The following is a 21,042-nucleotide window of genomic DNA, read 5'->3' as shown; positions in this document are numbered from 1 at the left end:
CACTTTAAAACAAACCCTCATTTATCTCTGTATCTATAAACATTGTGAAGAAAATAATTTTCAAAATTCGCAACACAAGGATTGAAGCTCAGGTTTCACAGCTAACTAATACAGTAGTTGTTCAGGTCAGGTTTACATCAGGTTCAGGACCAGATTAGCTCAGGATTATCCTGTTCACACATATGTGGTTTAGAAACAGTTCCCATAGAAGTCAACAGCCTGTAATCTTCACCTAAACCGGACCGCCCTACTCAGAAATCGTTCAGGACTCTTTTTCAAACTGCACTGAATCTGCACCGCCAGTGCATGGGACATATGTGAACAGGCACCATAGGAAGCAATGTTTTTTCACTTGTCATGTGGATTGGATGTGGTTCAAACCGCATCCAATTCGCATTTATAAGGAAACCAGCCAGGGGCGGACTGACAACTCATGGGGCCCCCAGGCAATAGGGGATCATGGGGCCCCTGTGTCCTTGCCCAAACTCAAGAAAGCCTATGAAAAAGGTACCAGGGGCATCTCATGGGGCCCCTTTCTGACCCCAGGCCCTCGTGCAGTACCCGAGTTTCCAAATGGTCAGTCCACCCCTGGAACCAGCACTTAGCTCTTTCTCCATTACAATTACAAGAAGTCCCAGTCTTAGCTGTTAAATAGTCAAGGGATCTGTCAATCAACCAGCAGGAAGTATTGACTGCCTGTAGTGCAGCCAAGAAGATCACCACCATTTGAAACATTGGGAGCCAGTGGTCACTCTATCAAAGAAGTCCTCAGAGAGAGCAGAAAGTGTCAGGATGTACAGGGGTTTATGAAACATTAACTCACACCAACAAAAGAAAAAATAAATTTAAAAGGCAAAAAGGTAACTATACAGTTGAACCCCCGGTTCACATCTGTGTGGCTGTACGGGCCGCGTTTTGCACAGGCACAAGAGCCCATTCATTTGAATGGACTCCCGTGCCCGTGACAAGCAGGGCAGAATTCCCTGCACTTCTTTGGAAAACGCATCCCGTACGGTTGCATTTTCCAGTGTGGGCGGCGTGCCAATAGAGCTAATGGCACCCGTCCGCAGGTCCGCATTTCTCTGTGCGGGTGGTGCGGCTGCACGGATTTTCATGCGAATCCGCACCACCCGCACAGATGTATTTTTGTTCACATAAGCTTTAATTTTGACACCAATCAGCCTTACAGTATGTTTTTGGATTGTGTCAAACACCCAAGACTTCCAAGAGGAAAACATATATTCCCAAACCCAGGACCCCAGTGCTGCAAGTCAAAACTCACACGACCTACATGTGTAATACATTTTTACTAAATATTCCAAACTATTACTATTATTATAATTTCAACCAATATCTTTGCATCCAGAAATATAAAATGCCCATTTCAAGCATGAATATTATAAAATGATATAATGCTCTACTTACGTAAGGTGTCATCCGGGTGGAATGGCTATACAAAAAATAAGAAAATAATATTCAGCACCTCATTATGGAAACACTGCAATGATAAATCTCTCCTCTTTACAATTTTATGATCTGCTTCTTCCTTTTTTTCCACACTATACTAAATATTTTCCCTCTGATAGATTATTATTATGATCTGTGCATTCCTTTTCTGGGGACAACCCAACATTTGGGATTTTGTTTTACTTCCACTCTTGGTGATAATGGTAAACAAGACAAATAAAGAGGATGACTCTCCCTAACAGGGACACAGACATCAATAAAAACCTGACAGGTATTCTAATCAGGGTGGATAAAAATCAATGATTTTTTTAAAAAAATAAAAAAAAATCAGATTTTTTTTTATTTAAATCAGATTTTTTTAAATTAAATCTGATTTTTTATATTTAAATCTGATTTTTTTTAAATAAAATGCTTTTTGAGGAAATATATTACCATCCAAAGGTTATTCCATCATGAAATAAAGATTAGTTTTTTAATTATGTAGAATAAGGCTGTATATAATTTTTTTGGTAAATAAATTCCATGAATCCATTCACAATGTCATGCTCTTCCAGAGGTTTTTGTAAGATTATTGGGCAGTTTCTCTGCCTACAAGATATTATCACAGATGATTGGTTTACTTTTGCAGTTCTCAAAACTGAATTTGACTCAGCGGAGATCACATGCCTCTTCTTCACAGCAAAAATGTTATAACATGAACAGAGTTAAGAAAAAGACCTTCATCCTAACTTCTACAGACCTATGAATACAGAATCAACCCCTTCAGTGCTAAGTTTCAAGAAGTTCAGTAAATAGAATAGAAACAATATTTTTCTGATTGTTTGGAGTGGAATAGATCTGCACAAGAAGAAAGTGAAACTAAGTGTGAGGAGGAAGGGGCTGACAGTCTACGTTTCTTAAAATATATAGATTTTGTTTAGCCAAATTAGTTACCAAACATGGATGTTTAAGCAAATCACATATGCTGGAATGTTATTGTTTCAGTTGAATAAATCTATTTAAATTGTTATTATTAAGGTAATGATATTTTTTCTCCTTCCTAAATACAACAGAAAAGTTGTCCAAATATGAATGATTAACCTATTAAACTGGGGATAAAAAAACTAATATGAAAAGTTGTTATTCTAAAAATCTTCATCTACTTGCATATTAAAGTTATACCAGCAAGAATTAGTCTTTATGTAGAAAACTAGGATTTAAATCAAGCCTTACTGACTAGTGATTTAAATCGTGATTTAAATCGTGATTTAAATCAGTTTGATTTAAATCAAATCCACCCTGATTCTAATCCCTCTCCACTCCATCCAACATTAAAAACGAATGTTTTGCCTTTAGTTATACTTGAAGCCAAACTCCAAGCAAAGCGTTAAATCCAGATATGAAATTCATATAAGGTAGCCGTTTTCATGATCGATTTTGACTCTACCAACATGAATGGCTGTGACAAAATGTTTCTGATCAATCAGAGAAATATCTCCATGAGAACTGATTGAAAATCTCAGCATACACATTATAATTTGACTGCACAATCCCTGTACAATTTAATTTAAATTTACTAAAATTATGCATTATGAGGACCCACCTAAACTATCCAATGAATTTGTACCCACTCAAGCAGATCCCTACATGATCCAGTCATTGGTAGACATGAAGGTAATTGTACAGTTGGATTGTAGAGTGTGTGCTGAGCTTAATACAGATCAATAAAACAATCATTTTTAATAGTTCATTACTTTGTCACTCACAACCGCTTGTACCTAGATCAATCAAAAATCTCTATTTGTATGGACACCATAAGAAGCATTAAAAAAATTGTATTTTCTCTTAAGCTAGCCATATACTTGTTGAATTTTGCTACACATTTTTCATTTTTAGAGCGTTCATTCTACTTTCACAGTTATGAGAATATTCGATGGAGCACAATGGAAATGTTTTCTCGAACAAGTGACTGTAGCTTTCATTTGATAAAGTCCATCTGTTCCAAAATTAAAGGTTTATAGCAAACAAAATTTTGCAATACTTCCGAACGACATTGGCCAAGTCATCTAATGTACTGAGAATTTACATACAACTGGTGATAGAAATGTTTGTTCAAAAATCTACTAATCAGCTTTAGACATCCTTGAAGGACACACTATAGTAGGACACTTACCGGTACCGGTACTGTCAGTCCCGGGGACCAGAATGAAGCAGAGAAAAGGAGGAATAAAGCTCTGGGTACCATGTCTTCTTAGTCTCAGTCAGCGGGTGTGGGAGAATAAACCCAACAGACCATGGGATGGAGCTGGCTTATAAACCTATGGGGGGCTTAGTCTATCCAATCAGAATACAGTATCTGGATTTGGTATGGTAATTCCACCCTTCCTTCCACTCCAGAGCCGAATGAGAGGAGCGTGCCAGAGGCAAGGATCACTACTGTAGTATTGAGATGCCCCTATAGAAAGAATACACATACATAGACTCAATATACATTAAATGCTGCTGACAACCATCAAAGCAAAATCACTAGGACACATATACAGTATATATTATGTATGTATATATATATTATTTATTTATTTAATTAATTAATTATTTTTTTTAACAGTTAATAATAGTGAAAGCTCTTGATAAATGAGTTCATTTCAAAATAATTTCCCTCATTTATGCCTATATGTATTATAACGATGTATGGTTTGTGTAGATGGATGTTACATTTTTTGTTGCGTTCCTCATTTTCTGGAAGAAGTTTCCCTGGTGTTGGTAAATTGGGGCAAGTAGTGTTCAGTTTGGACCTGCTTGGTTTTAGCATGGCAGCTCGTGGTGCAGATTTGTTGAGTGTGCTGGAAAAGAGATTTGGTTGGCATTGGGTGCCAAATTAGGTTATTGTTGGGGTCAGGGGCGTAGACAAGGTGTTTGCCTAGAGCGGCATTTTTCAGGGGAGGGCCCTCGGCAGAAGTGACACATGTGACAGCCAATGACTGATGATGCGGAGCAGGTGAGCCACAGCAGTGGGAGGGTGTCCAACTCTCGTTCCCAGATCAGAAGAAAGATGTCGGACTTTCATTCCTCATGGCTCCCGGGGTGGCCAGTGGGTGTCATTCCAAAGGTGAGTGCTGGAAAATCTCTCTCTCTGTCTCTCTATCTTCTCCCCTCATGGAAAGGGGGAGGGGGGCAATTTTACTCTTGTGTATAGCAACGCCCAAGCAACATACACCACTGGTGGGGGTCAGGGATTAGGGGGTGCTCATGCACCATAATACTTTTACAGTAAATGTATGAAGGAGCAGCATTTTTACCCTATGGCAGGAAAGCTTTTGGGTCTATAGAACACTTTCTTCTTTTCTTGTCTCTATATTATAAGGAGGAGGGAGGTGTTCTGTAGTTTACAAAGGACTGATAACACTGCATAGTGAACAGGACAACACTAGATACATGGCAGGATTAACAGGTATTTTTTGCACATAGTGAACAACAATCAGTGATATATTTAACAGACCAAATGGGATCAAATAAGAGAAGTTAATTGTTGGGGTTTGCACACATTTTTGAATGCCCTTATTGCCCCATAAATGCTGAGTGTGGTGCATACAATTGCCTGTGTTTGGAGGCAGTGCCAGTCACATCTAAGGCCATGCCAGCTACAACACTCGGCTGCCTCTGCCTTCAGTACTTTCTGAGTCGTTGTCGTAGAACAAGCATGGGGCAAATAAAGTCAGAATACCAGACGGTCACACTAGTTTTGCTTCTGCATCAAAATTGTTAGATCAGCATGATGGCCGGACAAATAGCATTTCCTGGAAGTCATTAATAGTAGCCTCCATAGCTATATAGGTTTCCTTTAATGTAAGAGTAAGGGAAAGGGTGACCTCCATACAGTATCAAGCACTCATTTCCCAGCTGATGCTTTTCCGGATGAAGTTAAACCATAAATTCAATTATCTGATATAGGGAACGTCCTCACTGTGACACCTTCACTGACCAGAGGTGGATCATCCACAAGACAACCTAGACAAGAGCCTTGGGTGGATGGATGTTTAGGGGGCCCAGCTACAACCTTCTGCAGTAAACCAGAGAGATGATATGCCTGTCACCTCACATGGAAAGATGTACTTGAAGGCAGTTGATGTTTGATGGGGCCATGCTGGTACAGACAGTGAAAATGGGGCAGCCTTTTCGTGCCTATTGTAATTGCTATCAATGTCAATGGTCAATGGAAGAGGTGGGGGTTCCACAGTTGCTACCTTGCCCAAGGCCCCATTCTGCCTTAATCCATCTCTGATTTTGACACTTTGGTAAATATGTATGATTTGTATCACACAGCAAGGCAATGATAAACAGGACATTGAGACAGATATTTCATAATATTGCAAATTGATTCTTAAATTCCTCCCTCATCTATTTTAAAGTTGAAATCCGGACAAAGTTTTTTTTCCCCATGCAGTGGGGCTGTGGTCACACAATACAGGTAACTGCTTGTTTTATTCAAGGGGAGAGGACAGCAGAAATATACTTAGCTGATTCTCCAATCCTCCTTGCACAAGACCAGTCTGGCACCCCCACGCATCAGTGGTCTTGAAAATGAACTGTTCCTGACATCATCACACCCAGAGCACACTCTATAGACGGGAACAGTCCATGGCTGGACCATGTAGGGGAACATGTTTTTTCAGATGATCAATGGATCAGGTGAGTATAAACTTTGTGCCTACCCCTAGAAAGAATTAGCACAGCCCCACTGCATAGGTTAAAAAAAATTGTCCAAAGTTGGGTTTTAATGTAGTACTGCTCAAAGCAAAACGTGCCCATGAACACATCTGAATTGTACCTCTGGGGTGTTAATCTGTCTCATCTCTAGGGGTCTGTTCATCAGTGTGTTCACCCAAAATTCACACAACACATATTCCACTTTACACCCCAGTCACATTAAACCCTACTTTGAAATTGTGCGACTTACAGTGAAGTCGGATGACATGCCGATTTCAGGTGCGATTTGCAAGACATCTGATACAGATGTCTATGCAAATCACACCAAAAGTAGTGCATGTACTACTTTAGAAATCGGTGCAGCTCTGACCAAGTCGGAACCGCACCGATATGACTGCTCTAATTGGAGAAAATAGGCTGCGATTTGGCATGCAATTTGCAAGTCGCATGGCATATGGCATGCAAATTGCATGCTAATTCGCATCCAGTGTGACCAAGGGCTTAGATTCAATCCCCAAATTTCTAGGGTGAACGTTATGTGAATCTTCGGTGAAAATATAAGAGAATTTCTAACCCCTCAAACTTCTAACGCTACAAAAAAAAAGTTTTGGCTTTCGATTTTTACCTTGAGGAATATTTATAAAGAAGTGAATGTGGCATTCACCAAACATTTAGTGCAGGTGCCTCTTTCAGGTTCATTTATTTTAGCTGGCATTGATTGATTCCCTACCGTAAATGTTTGGTGGAAGTCATATGATCAACTTCTGTCGAAGGAACATATTGGAAATTTGTTTTTAACCAGCTGCCGCAGCCAATTGGTTGTGACGGTTGCCACTGTCAGAATACAATGATTCTTCCATACACCGTGTCCACATAGTTGTTTAACCTCCCTGGCGGTATTCCCGAGTGTAGCTCGGGGTTAACTTTTAGTACCAGAAGTGGTAACCCCGAGCTACACTTGGGATTACACTGCAGCGTTGCTCTGGGATCCCTCCAGCACTTACCTTGTCCTGCGCTCCCACGATGTCTCCCCTGCAGCGTTCCCAGGCCATGTCTTCCGGACAATGCTGGTATCTATCTTCCGGGTTCCGCCCCTGCGACCATCGGTACATATGGGGGGCGGAATGGGCGGGAATTTTAAAAATGTAACATTCATTCAACACACTAAAATCTGACATTACTGCATCAAACCATTTCACATACATTTTGTCCCGAGTACTTTTTCCTGTGCCCTGCCTGCATTTTTACTGTTCTTTCTGCCTGGAAACTGAGAAAAGTCCATGGCGTCCAAAAAGTGTCCCTTTAGTTCAAAAGCGGTTTTAGACCGGCTAGAGAACAGCGATAGTAAATTAGAACTAATTGCAGAAACTGAGTGATAATGATTCGTGGGGGAAATTCGTCATCAGACACTGAAAACAATTTTGCGACTTTGCTCAGCGATGTGCGAACTTGGCGCTATATTTCAAATTTCAGTGCTTTTGATGTGATTACATGATTGAATTAAATTTATTATAATTTTTTATTATTATTTATTATATTATAATTTATGATTTCGTGTTTCAAATTTTATCACACCCGGGATGTTTACTAGACTCTTGTTTGGACAGATTTCAGTGAGTTATTCCTAAGAAATATAGGCCTACAATAAAAAAACAGCATATTTCCATTGAAAACAATGTACCTCTTTGAGCACAGGAATCGTGCGATAATCTGATCATTAGTACACTTTCGACAGCCGATCACGACAGTTCATCCGAAATTATCTGAAGGGACAAACACAAAACGTTATCGAATCGAATGATTTTCATTCAATCAGCACAGTTTTCATCTGAAAATACAATACAGATTGGTTTTGTGAACTTTGTGGCAATCTGATTTTGCGCCTAGTTTTGTCGCTTATTTGCTCAGTACATATCCCTCCAGACATGCTTCCAAACAATGTATCTGTTGTGTGAACTCTGGATGTGTCATTATGTGCATTAACAGTTTCGTCATTATATGCTCTTTTTGTTTGTATCTTTTGATGATCTGTAAAGAGAATGAGAGCTTTTGTGTTTGACAGTGCAGAGTTCCTGTCTATTCCAGTCTGATGCAGAAAAACAGGAAAAGCAGGAGCCTAAGCATACAAAAATTGTCACGTACACCATGGGGTTTATTTACTAAAGCTGGAGAGTGCAAAATCAGACTCCCTTCTGCATAGAAACCAATCAGCTTCCAGGTTTCATTGCCAAAGCTTCATTGAACAAGCTGAGGTTAGAAGCTGATTGGTTTCTATGCAGAAGGGAGTCTGATTTTGGACTCTCCAGCTTTAGTAAATAAACCCCCATGACTCAACCTCAAAGCCAATATTAGGGTTTTGGTATTTTATCTCACGTTACTATTCTTTGGGAACTGCTTCAACCCAACCTGTAGGGCTTGTTAACCTAATGAACTGATAGATTAATCCCAACATTGAGCAACCAACAAACAATAAATGACCCCGGTCAGCTGCTCAGCTCTGACAAATATATCATAAATGGTGTCAAAATAAGATAGCACTTTACTGAAATTGATGTGTATACAGTAATGATACTATAAATTGTATAAAAAAAAACTAACTTTGATTAAACAAAGAAATAAAATATATAACAGTCCAAATTAAATATCAATATATTTTTAACAGGTTAGTGAAGCTATACATATGACAGGCCAAAATCCCTGTACATGGGTCATTCATAACATTTTGTGATCACTGACAAGTAAAGTGAATAACATTGATTGTTTTGTTACATTGGCATCTGAAAGTGGGTGGGATATATGAGACAGCAAGTGAACATATATATCAAACTGTATAACAGTACACAGAGTAACTAAACAAAGCCAGCTGCTATCATCTCTACCCTATACCTCAGGATGAAGAAAATATCTAATAGTGGATGAAGCGCTCAGCTCTGAGGGTAATAAGCTAATTAACCAGCTGCCGACCACAGATAGCCGAATGACGACTACACTGCGGCCGGCCAGTTCTGAGTGGACGTCATATGACGTCCTCCCAGAACGCGCTCTCCTGGGGCGCGCACCTGGCGATCTCCGTGATCGCTGTGTCCTACGGACACAGCTGATCACGTGATGTAGTAAAAGGCCAATCACAGCGGCCTTTTACCACGTGATCAGCGGTGTCCAATGACACGCTGATCAGAGGGAAATGCAAGTGCCGGTTCTCGGCTGCACTTTCCTCACGCTGTCAGATCGTGAGGAAAGTACTGCCGAGAACCGGCAGTTATCAGAGCGGGGATCGGCACCGATCATCAGGGCACTGATGATCAGTGCCCTGATGATCGGTGCCCAGCAGTGCCACCCGCAAGTTCCGCCCAGCAGTGCGCCCACTAGCTCCGCCCACCTGTGCCCAGATCACCCACCTGTGCCCAGCAGTGCACCCACCTGTGCCCAGCAGTGCACCCACCTGTGCCACTCTGCAGTGCCACCTACCTGTGCCCAGAAGTGCCACCTACCTGTGCCCAGCAGTGCCACCCACCTGTGCCCACCCACCTGTGCCCACCAGTGCCACCCACCTGTGCCCACCCACCAGTGCTGCCCACCAGTGCCACCCACCAGTGCAGCCCAGCAGTGCTGCCAGTCAGTACCACCAGTCAGTGCCCAGGAGTTGTGCCAGTCAGTGCTGCCAGTCAGTGCCCAGCAGTGATGCCAGTCAGTGCCGTATATCAGTACCCATCATCAGTGTCACCTATCAGTGCCGCCTATCAGTGCTGCATATTAGTGCCGCCTATCCGTGACACCTCATTAGTGCTGTCTATCAGTGCCGCCTATCCGTGCCACCTCATTAGTACTGCCTATCAGTGCCCTTTAGTGCTGCCTATCAGTGCCCATCAGTGCCGCCTATCAGTGCCCATCAGTGCTGCCTCATCAACGCACATCAGTGAAGGAGAAAAAATACCTGCTTGAAAAATGTTATAATAGAAACAAAGAAACTTTTTTTTTTTTCAAATTTTTTGTACTTTTTTTATTTATAGCGCAAAACGTAAAGCGCCCAGTGGCGATTAAATACCACCAAAAGAAAACTCTAGTTGTGAGAAAAAAATGATCAAAATTTCATATGGGTACAATGTTGCATGACCGCGCAATTGTCAATCAAAGTGCGGCAGCGCTGAAAGCTGAAAATTGGCCTGGTAAATAAGGGGGTATAAGTGCCTGGTAGGCAAGTGGTTAAACTAGATATAAACAAATTAATACATGAAATAAAAATAAAGTGACTAGTGCTCCAAATAAATATACAAAAATATACAAAAAAACAAAACAAAATTATACTAAATAAATACAAAATCTCAAATACAAAAATATTTATATAGTGAAAGTAACTGGTGCTTTGAACCAATCAAAATGTGCAAGCAAAACAAACTACCAGTCTGCCACCCAGTGGCTAAAACTGGTACTAAGTGTACACACACTAAGTGTATAAAAAGTGACAAGTGTCCAAAAAAACTAAATATATATATACAAATACACACATAATCATGTATATAAAAAACCGTAAATTGATACAAAAGTGAACAATCACTGCCTAAAGTGACAAGTGTTGAGTAAAACAAACAATAAACAAGTCCAAATTAAAGTGCAACAATTGTGCTAACACTCTTTTAATGTGAAATAAATAAATAAATGCTTTTCCACTTCAAAGTTTTGTGCTCAAAAAAGCTGACACTCTAGTGGCTAGAGTGCCTCCTCACCTCCTTTATTCGACCCCTAAGGGTCACAAATCATATAATAAGATGTTCCACCCCGATTGGAATCATTAACTTCCGATAATACTGATGACGTCACACCACCTCATCTATCACTCCGATATCCACTCCAAATGTATTAGGCATAGAGAGACTCAGCAGTATAATATCAGGGCCATGGAAAGGTAAACAAAGAGAAATACTTCCATAGTGTAGTATGTCAATATATTTAATCAAAAAATGCCAGATAAATCACTCACATGGTCCAAGTATACAACCCACGGTTTCCCATATGTTATGGGTGTACTAAGGGACTCAAGATGGTGAAAAACCGGAAGTCCGTCACCGGAACTGCGTCGTCAAGCTCCACCCGGAAATGACGTCACTGCGCTCTACGCGTTACGCCCCGAACACGTGGCTTCTTCAGGAAAACCCGAAACCTGACAGATCTAGAGATCTGTGTGGAGGAGTGGGCCAAAATCCTTCTGTTCCTCACTGTATGTATTACATATAAAATACATTATGACCACTCATCATAACCCCTCATGAGATCCAATAGACCTCTGAAGGTATACTGTGGTATCTGGCACTAAGCTGTCAGTAGCAGATCCTTTAAGTCCTGTAAGTTTCGAGGTGGAGCCTCCATGGATCGGACTTCTTATTTTAGCACATCCCACAGATGCTCAATCTGATTAGGATCTGGAGAATTTGGAGGCCAAGTCAACATGCCAAACTTGTTGTTGTGTTCCTCACATCAGACCAGGCCACCCTCTTCCATTGCTCTGTGATCCAGTTTTGATGCTCACATACTCATTATAGGCACTTTTGGATGTGGACACATTGGCTAAAGCATCACACTTCCTCCACCAGCTTGCCTTCTTCATCCTGGTGCCATCTCTTCCCCAGGTAAGCGATGCACTGGCATCTGACCATCCATGTGATGTAACAGAAAATGTGATTCATCAGACCACCACCAGACCACCATCTTCCATTGCTCTGTGGTCCAGTTTTGATGCTCACATGCCAATTGTAGATGCTTTTTTCTGTGGACATGGGTCAACATGGGCACCTTAATTGGTTCACTGCTACGGAGACCCATACGCTGCAAACTGCAATGCACTGTGTGTTTTGCACCTTTCTATCTGAACCAACATTAACATTTTCAACAATTTGATCTAGATCTTCTACTGGTTTGGACTACTTGGGTCAGCCTTTGCTCTACACCAATATTAATGGTGCCCATGACCCTGTTGCCAGTTCACTGGTTCTCCTTCCTTGGACTACTTTTGGTTGGTTCTGATAACAGCAACAACATCCCACAAAACCTGCAGTTTTGGATATGCTTTGACCCAGTCAACCAACCATTACGATTCGGCCTTTGGCAAAGTCACTCAAATAATTGCGCTTGCACATTTTTTCTGCTGTCAACACATCATCTTCAGGGACATCATGTTCACTTGCTATCTAATAGTGGATGAAGCGCTCAGCTCTGAGGGTAATAAGCTAATTAAACTAGATATAAACAAATTAATACATGAAATAAAAATAAAGTGACTAGTGCTCCAAATAAACATGCAAACAAAACAAAATTATACTAAATAAATACAAAATCTCAAATACATAAATATTTATATAGTGAAAGTGACTGGTGCTTCAAATCAATCAAAATGTGCAAGCAAAACAAACTACCAGTCTGCCACCCAGTGTTGCTAAAAATACTTCTGTTCCTCACTGTATATTATATTAGAATATTCTTCAGATTAGTGACTTCAGTGAAGTGATTTAGATCTTTCTCTGTTCTCAAGATATGCCACACTACACTGTGATGTGACCCTTCACCTAAAAGACCAACATTCAGCAGAATTATCTGACCTACAAGCTATAGGCAGGTCAAATATCACCAAATCCATTCCATCAATGGATATAACATAGCTCAAATATATATCCCAGTAATCAGACGATCATATATCCAGAAGTGACCTGTGGAGCTCAAACAATACAGAAGCACTGGATAATAATATTGTTTTATTTAAAATTTTACACAAAAATGATTAGTGAAATACTCCTCTTCCTTCATGGACTGGATAGTAATGACCTTTTTTCGGTGAATTATACCTGACTGCTTAGTATTGGCGCTAGTATAGATTTCAGACACATCCATTTATGACCTATTGTATGAACGTTGACTCAAATGCCACAGCTCCCGCCTCCTGTTCCTCACCCCAACCTACTGTTTTCCTCATTCACCTCACTCCCCCTCCCCCCCTTTTTCTTTTTTTTTTCTCTTTCTCTCTCTCTTCTCTTTTTTTTTCTCCTCTTCCTTTTCTCTTCTCTCTTAGACAGGCTTCTGTACATATATCAGGGTTAGTCATTTTTGGTTATTGTTTATGGAATACTTGGTATGCGGATAGTCTAGCTCAGGGGTGGGCAAACTTTTTGACTTGAGGGCCGCAATGGGTTCATATGTTGGACCCGGAGGCCGGACTAGCTGCTGGCCGGCCCAGCCACTACCATGCCATCCATATTAAGTATAGTAATATTCCCCCATAGTAAGCATAGTAATTAATCCCCCATATAGTAATTCATCCCCCATAGTAATTCATCCCCCATAGTAATTCATCCCCCATAGTAATTCATCCCCCATATAGTAATTCATCCCCCATAGTAATTCATCCCCCATATAGTAATTCATCCCCCATAGTAATTCATCCCCCATATAGTAATTCATCCCCCATAGTAATTCATCCCCCATAGTAATTCATCCCCCATATAGTAATTCATCCCCCATAGTAATTCATCCCCCATATAGTAATTCATCCCCCCTATAGTAATTAATCCCCCATATAGTAATTCATCCCCCATAGTAATTCATCCCCCATAGTAATTCATCCCCCATATAGTAATTCATCCCCCATAGTAATTCATCCCCCATATAGTAATTCATCCCCCATAGTAATTCATCCCCCATATAGTAATTCATCCCCCATAGTAATTCATCCCCCATATAGTAATTCATCCCCCCTATAGTAATTCATCCCCCATATAGTAATTCATCCCCCATATAGTAATTCATCCCCCATTGTAATTAATCCCCCATATAGTAATTCATCCCCCATAGTAATTCATCCCCCATATAGTAATTCATCCCCCCTATAGTAATTCATTCCCCCCTATAGTAATTCATCCCCCATATAGTAATTCATCCCCCCTATAGTAATTCATTCCCCCCTATAGTAATTCATCCCCCATATAGTAATTCATCCCCCCTATAGTAATTCATTCCCCCCTATAGTAATTCATCCCCCCTATAGTAATTCATCCCCCCTATAGTAATTCATTCCCCATATTGTGTCAATTCACTTACCTTTGCTCTGCGCGTTCCTCTCGCCGTGTTCCCGCACCGTTCCGGTCTTCAGGGCGGACTGTGAGAGGAGAGGAGTTCGTCACGCTGCCCCGCCTACATCCTGACAGCCAATGTTTGCCACTCTCCGCGGGCCGGATTAAAAGGTCCGCCGGGCTGTATACGGTCCGCCGGGCCGTAGTTTGCCCATTGCTGGTCTAGCTCCTATATGTTCGTCAGTGGTATTCACGACATCCACATTTACACTTTGAGCTTTCCCTCGTTTCAAGATGGCGTACTGCTTTCGGGGTAGGCATTGAATGTTTCACTCCCCCATGTACAGATTAACACGCTGACACGTACTTGATGGGGATACACTGCTGTTATCCTCCATATCGCATTATAGTGCCGCCTGAGTATCACAGGCCTATTATGGTCGTGACCTGACATGTTTATGTTACCAACAGTGCCGCATTCTGCCTTGTTTTTTCCTGTATTTTGTTCATGATATATACATTCCCTGATTGTTGCTTTGTGTGTACTTTCCTTGTATTATGCTGTCACCTATCAATAAACTTTTATGGAACAAAAAAAAAAAAAATGATTAGTGAAATGCACATTAGATGAGTACAGAAAAAGCATTCTTTTTCAGCACACTCAAATGTATATTGCTATATAACAACAACAACCTCTACAACAGCAATTTCCATGAGTCCGCTTAGTACTGGGTCAAATACAGGTGAATAAACATCACACGGACAGTGTGATGATGCAAAGCAGATGCCACTCTACGCATTTTGTCATTCTGACTTCATCAGGAGCATAATGGAGGCCAATGTTGTTGTATGTGAATTTACATTAAATGTGCTGAAAATCTAATTTTTTGGGCTTTAACCACTTCCCATCTGGCCCATGTATATAAACGGCCGGACAGGAGCAGTGCAGTTGCGAGTTGCCGTTCATAAACGGCTCCCGCCATTTTAGCCTGTGCACGCTCCCTGGGAGCGCACGGCACTGCGATCCAGTGCCCGCTGTGTCCAGAGGAATACAGATTGCTGTATGGGACCTCTGTGTGAGGTCCCGATCATGTGGTCACTGATTGGCCAATCAGTGATCACATGAATAGTAGTAAGCAAGATGTCACTTCTGACATCATTGCTTACTACTTGTGAAATCTGTGAATGATCACAGAGATCACATGGTACAAGGCTATTCACAACAGCTTTGTACCATGTGACAAGCTGTGACCAATCACAGCTCTCACAGTATTTCTCAATGGCTGCAGAATGCAGCCAGAGAGAAAGAGAAATGATTGCTTTTACAGTTCTTATGGGTGTAAAAGCAATCAGTGTATAAAAAAAAAATCTTCATCACCCCCCACAAGTAGTACAGTGTCACTAGGGTGACACTGCACTGCTAGGGTGACAGTATGTTTAAAAAAAAACAAAAAACATAAATAACAATATAAAAAATAAAATTAAAATGTAAAAAAATGTTTTTTAAATTATAATTTTTGGTTATAAACTAATCTGGGTTATTTTTTTTACTAAAAAGATAAGCAAATAAATGTTGGCAAAGATTTATGAAGAAATAATATTTATTTGCAAAATTTTATAAGAAAAACACTTTTTTTCTAAATTTTGGGACAATTTCATTTATACAGTCAGGTCCATAAATATTGGGACATCGACACAATTCTAACATTTTTGGCTCTATACACCACCACAATGGATTTGAAATGAAACGAACAAGATGTGATTTAACTGCAGACTGTCAGCTTTAATTTGAGGGTAGTTACATCCAAATCAGGTGAACGGTGTAGGAATTACAACAGTTTGCATATGTGCCTCCCACTTGTTAAGGGACCAAAAGTAATGGGACAGAATAATAATCATAAATCAAACTTTCACTTTTTAATACTTGGTTGCAAATCCTTTGCAGTCAATTACAGCCTGAAGTGTGGAACGCATAGACATCACCAGATGCTGGGTTTCATCCCTGATGCTCTGCCAGGCCTCTACTGCAACTGTCTTCAGTTCCTGCTTGTTCTTGGGGCATTTTCCCTTCAGTTTTGTCTTCAGCAAGTGAAATGCATGCTCAATCGGATTCAGGTCAGGTGATTGACTTGGCCATTGCATAACATTCCACTTCTTTCCCTTAAAAAACTCTTTGGTTGCTTTTGCAGTATGCTTTGGGTCATTGTCCATCTGCACTGTGAAGCGGCGTCCAATGAGTTCTGAAGCATTTGGCTGAATATGAGCAGATAATATTCCCGAAACACTTCAGAATTCATCCGGCTGCTTCTGTCAGCAGTCACATCATCAATAAATACAAGAGAACCAGTTCCATTGGCAGCCATACATGCCCACGCCATGACACTACCACCACCATGCTTTACTGATGAGGTGGTATGCTTAGGATCATGAGCAGTTCCTTTCCTTCTCCATACTCTTCTCTTCCCATCACTCTGGTACAAGTTGATCTCGGTCTCATCTGTCCATAGGATGTTGTTCCAGAACTGTGAAGGCTTTTTTAAATGTCGTCTGGCAAACTCTAATCTGGCCTTCCTGTTTTTGAGGCTCACCAATGGTTTACATCTTGTGGTGAACCCTCTGTATTCACTCTGGTGAAGTCTTCTCTTGATTGTTGACTTTGACACACATACACCTACCTCCTGGAGAGCGTTCTTGATCTGGCCAACTGTTGTGAAGGGTGTTTTCTTCACCAGGGAAAGAATTCTTCGGTCATCCACCACAGTTGTTTTCCGTGGTCTTCCGCGTGTTTTGGTGTTGCTGAGCTCACCGGTGCGTTCCTTCTTTTTAGGAAAGTTCCAAACAGTTGTTTTGGCCACGCCTAATGTTTTCGCTATTTCTCTGATGGGTTTGTTTTGTTTTTTCAGCCTAATGATGGCTTGCTTCACTGATAGTGACAGCTCTTTGGATCTCATCTTGAGAGTTGACAGCAACAGATTCCAAATGCAAATAGCACACTTGAAATGAACTCTGGACCTTTTATCTGCTCATTGTAATTGGGATAATGAGGGAATAACACATACCTGGCCATGGAACAACTGAGAAGCCAATTGTCCCATTACTTTTGGTCCCTTAACAAGGGGGAGGCACATATGCAAACTGTTGTAATTCCTACACCGCTCACCTGATTTGGATGTAAATACCCTCAAATTATAGCTGACAGTCTGCAGTTAAAGCACATCTTGTTCGTTTCATTTCAAATCCATTGTGGTGGTGTATAGAGCCAAAAATGTTAGAATTGTGTCAATGTCCCAATATTTATGGACCTGACTGTATAGCAAAAAAAATACAAAAATCCCAGCGGTGAATAAATACCACCAAAATAAAGTTTTATCTGTCTCAAAAAAATGGTAAAAAATTAATATGGGTAAAGTGTTGCATGACCGTGCAATTGTCATTTAAAGTGTGACAGCGCTGAAAGCTGAAAAATGGCCTGGACAGGAAGGGGGTAAAAGTGCCCGGACTGGAAGTGGTTAATTGTAATCACTTTACATCAGGGGTCCTCAAACTTTTTAAACAGGGGGCCAGTTCACTGTCCCTCAGACCGTTGGAGGGCCGGACTATAGTTTTAAAAAAAAAAACTATGGTCATCTCCTGTACTGTGTCCGCATTTGTTCAGAGACTGCGGACATACAACAGCGGTGGGAATACTGGGCCGGCCGCTCTATAAGAAGCACAGACATTTCCCCCCAAGTGTGTCTTATGGAGCGAAATAGTGTCCCATCATTGGTGTCAGTGGGAGAAATAGTGTCCCATCATTGGTGTCAGTGGGAGGAATAGTGCCCCACCATTGGTGTCAGTGGGAAGAATAGTGCCACATCATTGGTGTCAGTGGGAGGAATAGTGCCCCATCATTGGTTAGAGTGGGAGGAATAGTGCCCCATCACTGATGTTAGTGGGAGGAATAGTGCCCCATCACTGATGCTAGTGGGAGAAATAGTGTCCCATCATTGGTGTCAGTGTGAGGAATAGTGCCCCATCATTGGTGTCAGTGGGAAGAATAGTGCCCCATCATTGGTATCAGTGAGAGGAATAGTGTCCAGTCATTGGTATCAGTGGGAGGAATAGTGCCCCATCATTGGTGTCATTGGGAGGAATAGTGCCCCATCATTGGTGTCAGTGGGAGGAATAGTGTCCCATCATTGGTGTCAGTGGGAGGAATAGTACGTCATTAGTGCCAGTGGGGGGGGTTGGAATAGTGCCCCATCGTTGGTGTCAGTGGGGGGAGGAATAGTGCCCCATCGTTGGTGTCAGTGGGGGGAGGAATAGTGCCCCATCGTTGGTGTCAGTGGTGGGAGGAATAGTGCTCCGTCATTGGTGTCAGTGAGAGTAATAGTGCCCCATCATTGGTGTCAGTGGGGGGGAGGAATAGTGCCCCATCATTGGTGTCAGTGGGAGGAATAGTGCCTCATCATTGGTGTCAGTGGGGGGAGGAATAGTGCCCCATCATTGGTGTCAGTGGGAGGAATAATGCCCCATCATTGGTGTCAGTGGGAGGAATAATGCCCCATCATTGGTGTCAGTGGGGGGGAGGAATAGTGCCCCATCGTTGGTGTCAGTGGGGGGAGGAATAGTGCCCCATCGTTGGTGTCAGTGGGGGGGAGGAATAGTGCCCCATCATTGGTGTCAGTGGGGGGGGGGAGGAATAGTGCCCCATCATTGGTGTCATTGTTTGGAATAGTGCCCCATCATTGGTGTCAGTGGGAGTAATAGTTTCCCATCATTGGTGTCAGTGGGAGGAATAGTACGTCATTGGTGCCAGTGGGGGGGCGGGTTGGAATAGTGCACCATCGTTGGTGTCAGTGGGGGGAGGAATAGTGCCCCATTGTTGGTGTCAGTGGGGGGAGGAATAGTGCCCCATCGTTGGTGTCAGTGGGGGGAGGAATAGTGCCCCATCGTTGGTGTCAGTGGGGGGAGGAATAGTGCCCCATCATTGGTGTCAGTGGGGGGAGGAATAGTGCCTCATCATTGGTGTCAGTGGGAGGAATAATGCCCCATCATTGGTGTCAGTGGGGGGAGGAATAGTGCCCCATCGTTGGTGTCAGTGGGGGGAGGAATAGTGCCCCATCATTGGTGTCAGTGGGGGGGAGGAATAGTGCCCCATCATTGGTGTCAGTGGGAGGAATAATGCCCTATCATTGGTGTCAGTGGGAGGAATAATGCCCCATCATTGGTGTCAGTGGGAGGAATAATGCCCCATCATTGGTGTCAGTGGGGGGGAGGAATAGTGCCCCATCATTGGTGTCAGTGGGAGGAATAGTGGCCCATCATTGGTGTCAGTGGGGGGGGGGAATAGTGCCCCATCATTGGTGTCATTGTTTGGAATAGTGCCCCATCATTGGTGTCAGTTGGAGGAATAGTGTCCCATCATTGGTGTCAGTGGGAGGAATAGTACGTCATTGGTGCCAGTGGGGGGGGGGTTGGAATAGTGCCCCATCGTTGGTGTCAGTGGGGGGGAGGAATAGTGCCCCATCATTGGTGTCAGTGGGAAGAATAGTGCCCCATCGTTGGTGTCAGTGGGGGGAGGAATAGTGCCCCATCGTTGGTGTCAGTGGGGGGGAGGAATAGTGCCCCCTCATTGGTGTCAGTGAGAGTAATAGTGCCCCATCATTGGTGTCAGTGGGGGGGAGGAATAGTGCCCCATCATTGGTGTCAGTGGGAGGAATAGTGCCCCATCATTAGTGTCAGTGGGAGGAATAGTGCCCCATCATTGGTGTCAGTGGGAGGAATAATGCCCCATCATTGGTGTCAGTGGGAGGAATAATGCCCCATCATTGGTGTCAGCGGGGGGGAGGAATAGTGCCCCATCGTTGGTGTCAGTGGGGGGAGGAATAGTGCCCCATCATTGGTGTCAGTGGGGGGGGGGAATAGTGCCCCATCATTGGTGTCAGTGGGGGGGGAGGAATAGTGCCCCATCATTGGTGTCATTGTTTGGAATAGTGCCCCATCATTGGTGTCAGTGGGAGGAATAGTACGTCATTGGTGCCAGTGGGGGGGGGGTTGGAATAGTGCCCCATCGTTGGTGTCAGTGGGGGGAGGAATAGTGCCCCATCGTTGGTGTCAGTGGGGGGAGGAATAGTGCCCCATCGTTGGTGTCAGTGGGGGGAGGAATAGTGCCCCATCGTTGGTGTCAGTGGGGGGGAGGAATAGTGCCTCATCATTGGTGTCAGTGGGGGGAGGAATAGTGCCCCATCGTTGGTGTCAGTGGGGGGAAGAATAGTGCCCCATCATTGGTGTCAGTGGGGGGGAGGAATAGTGCCCCATCATTGGTGTCAGTGAGAGTAATAGCGCCCCATCATTGGTGTCAGTGGGGGGAGGAATAGTGCCCCATCGTTGGTGTCAGTGGGGGAGAGGAATAGTGCCCCATCATTGGTGTCAGTGGGAGGAATAGTGCCCCATCATTGGTGTCAGTGGGAGGAATAGTGCCCCATCATTATTATCAGTGACACCAATGATGGGTCACTATTCCCCCCACTGACAGCAATGACACTTAACTAGCGGACCCCTGTTCCAGCATGGTGCTGCTGTAGCCAGCATCCTGGTTGTAGCAGTACCATCTGCACGGCACACTTACCGGGCGGTCAGCTGTCCTCCTTCCTTCACTTCTGCCTCCCTTGATTTTTGCGAGGCCGCTCGGCTCCGCCTTCTCGCCGGTGATTGGCCGCCTGTGTTCCTTTCCTGAGCTACAGTACTGGCGCCCAATCACCGGTGAGGAGGCGGAGCCGAGCGGCAGCGCGGACATCGAGTGAGGGAGCGGCCGGAGTGAAGGAGCGGTGCATCGTGGACTGGATCGTCGTGG

The sequence above is a fragment of the Staurois parvus genome, unplaced genomic scaffold (assembly GCF_062004578.1).
Source record: "Staurois parvus isolate SC_StPar_1 unplaced genomic scaffold, SC_StPar_1.0 ptg000410l, whole genome shotgun sequence".
Taxonomy (NCBI): domain Eukaryota; kingdom Metazoa; phylum Chordata; class Amphibia; order Anura; family Ranidae; genus Staurois; species Staurois parvus.
The sequence above is the reverse complement of the archived record's forward strand: the minus strand, read 5'-3'. Positions refer to the sequence as shown.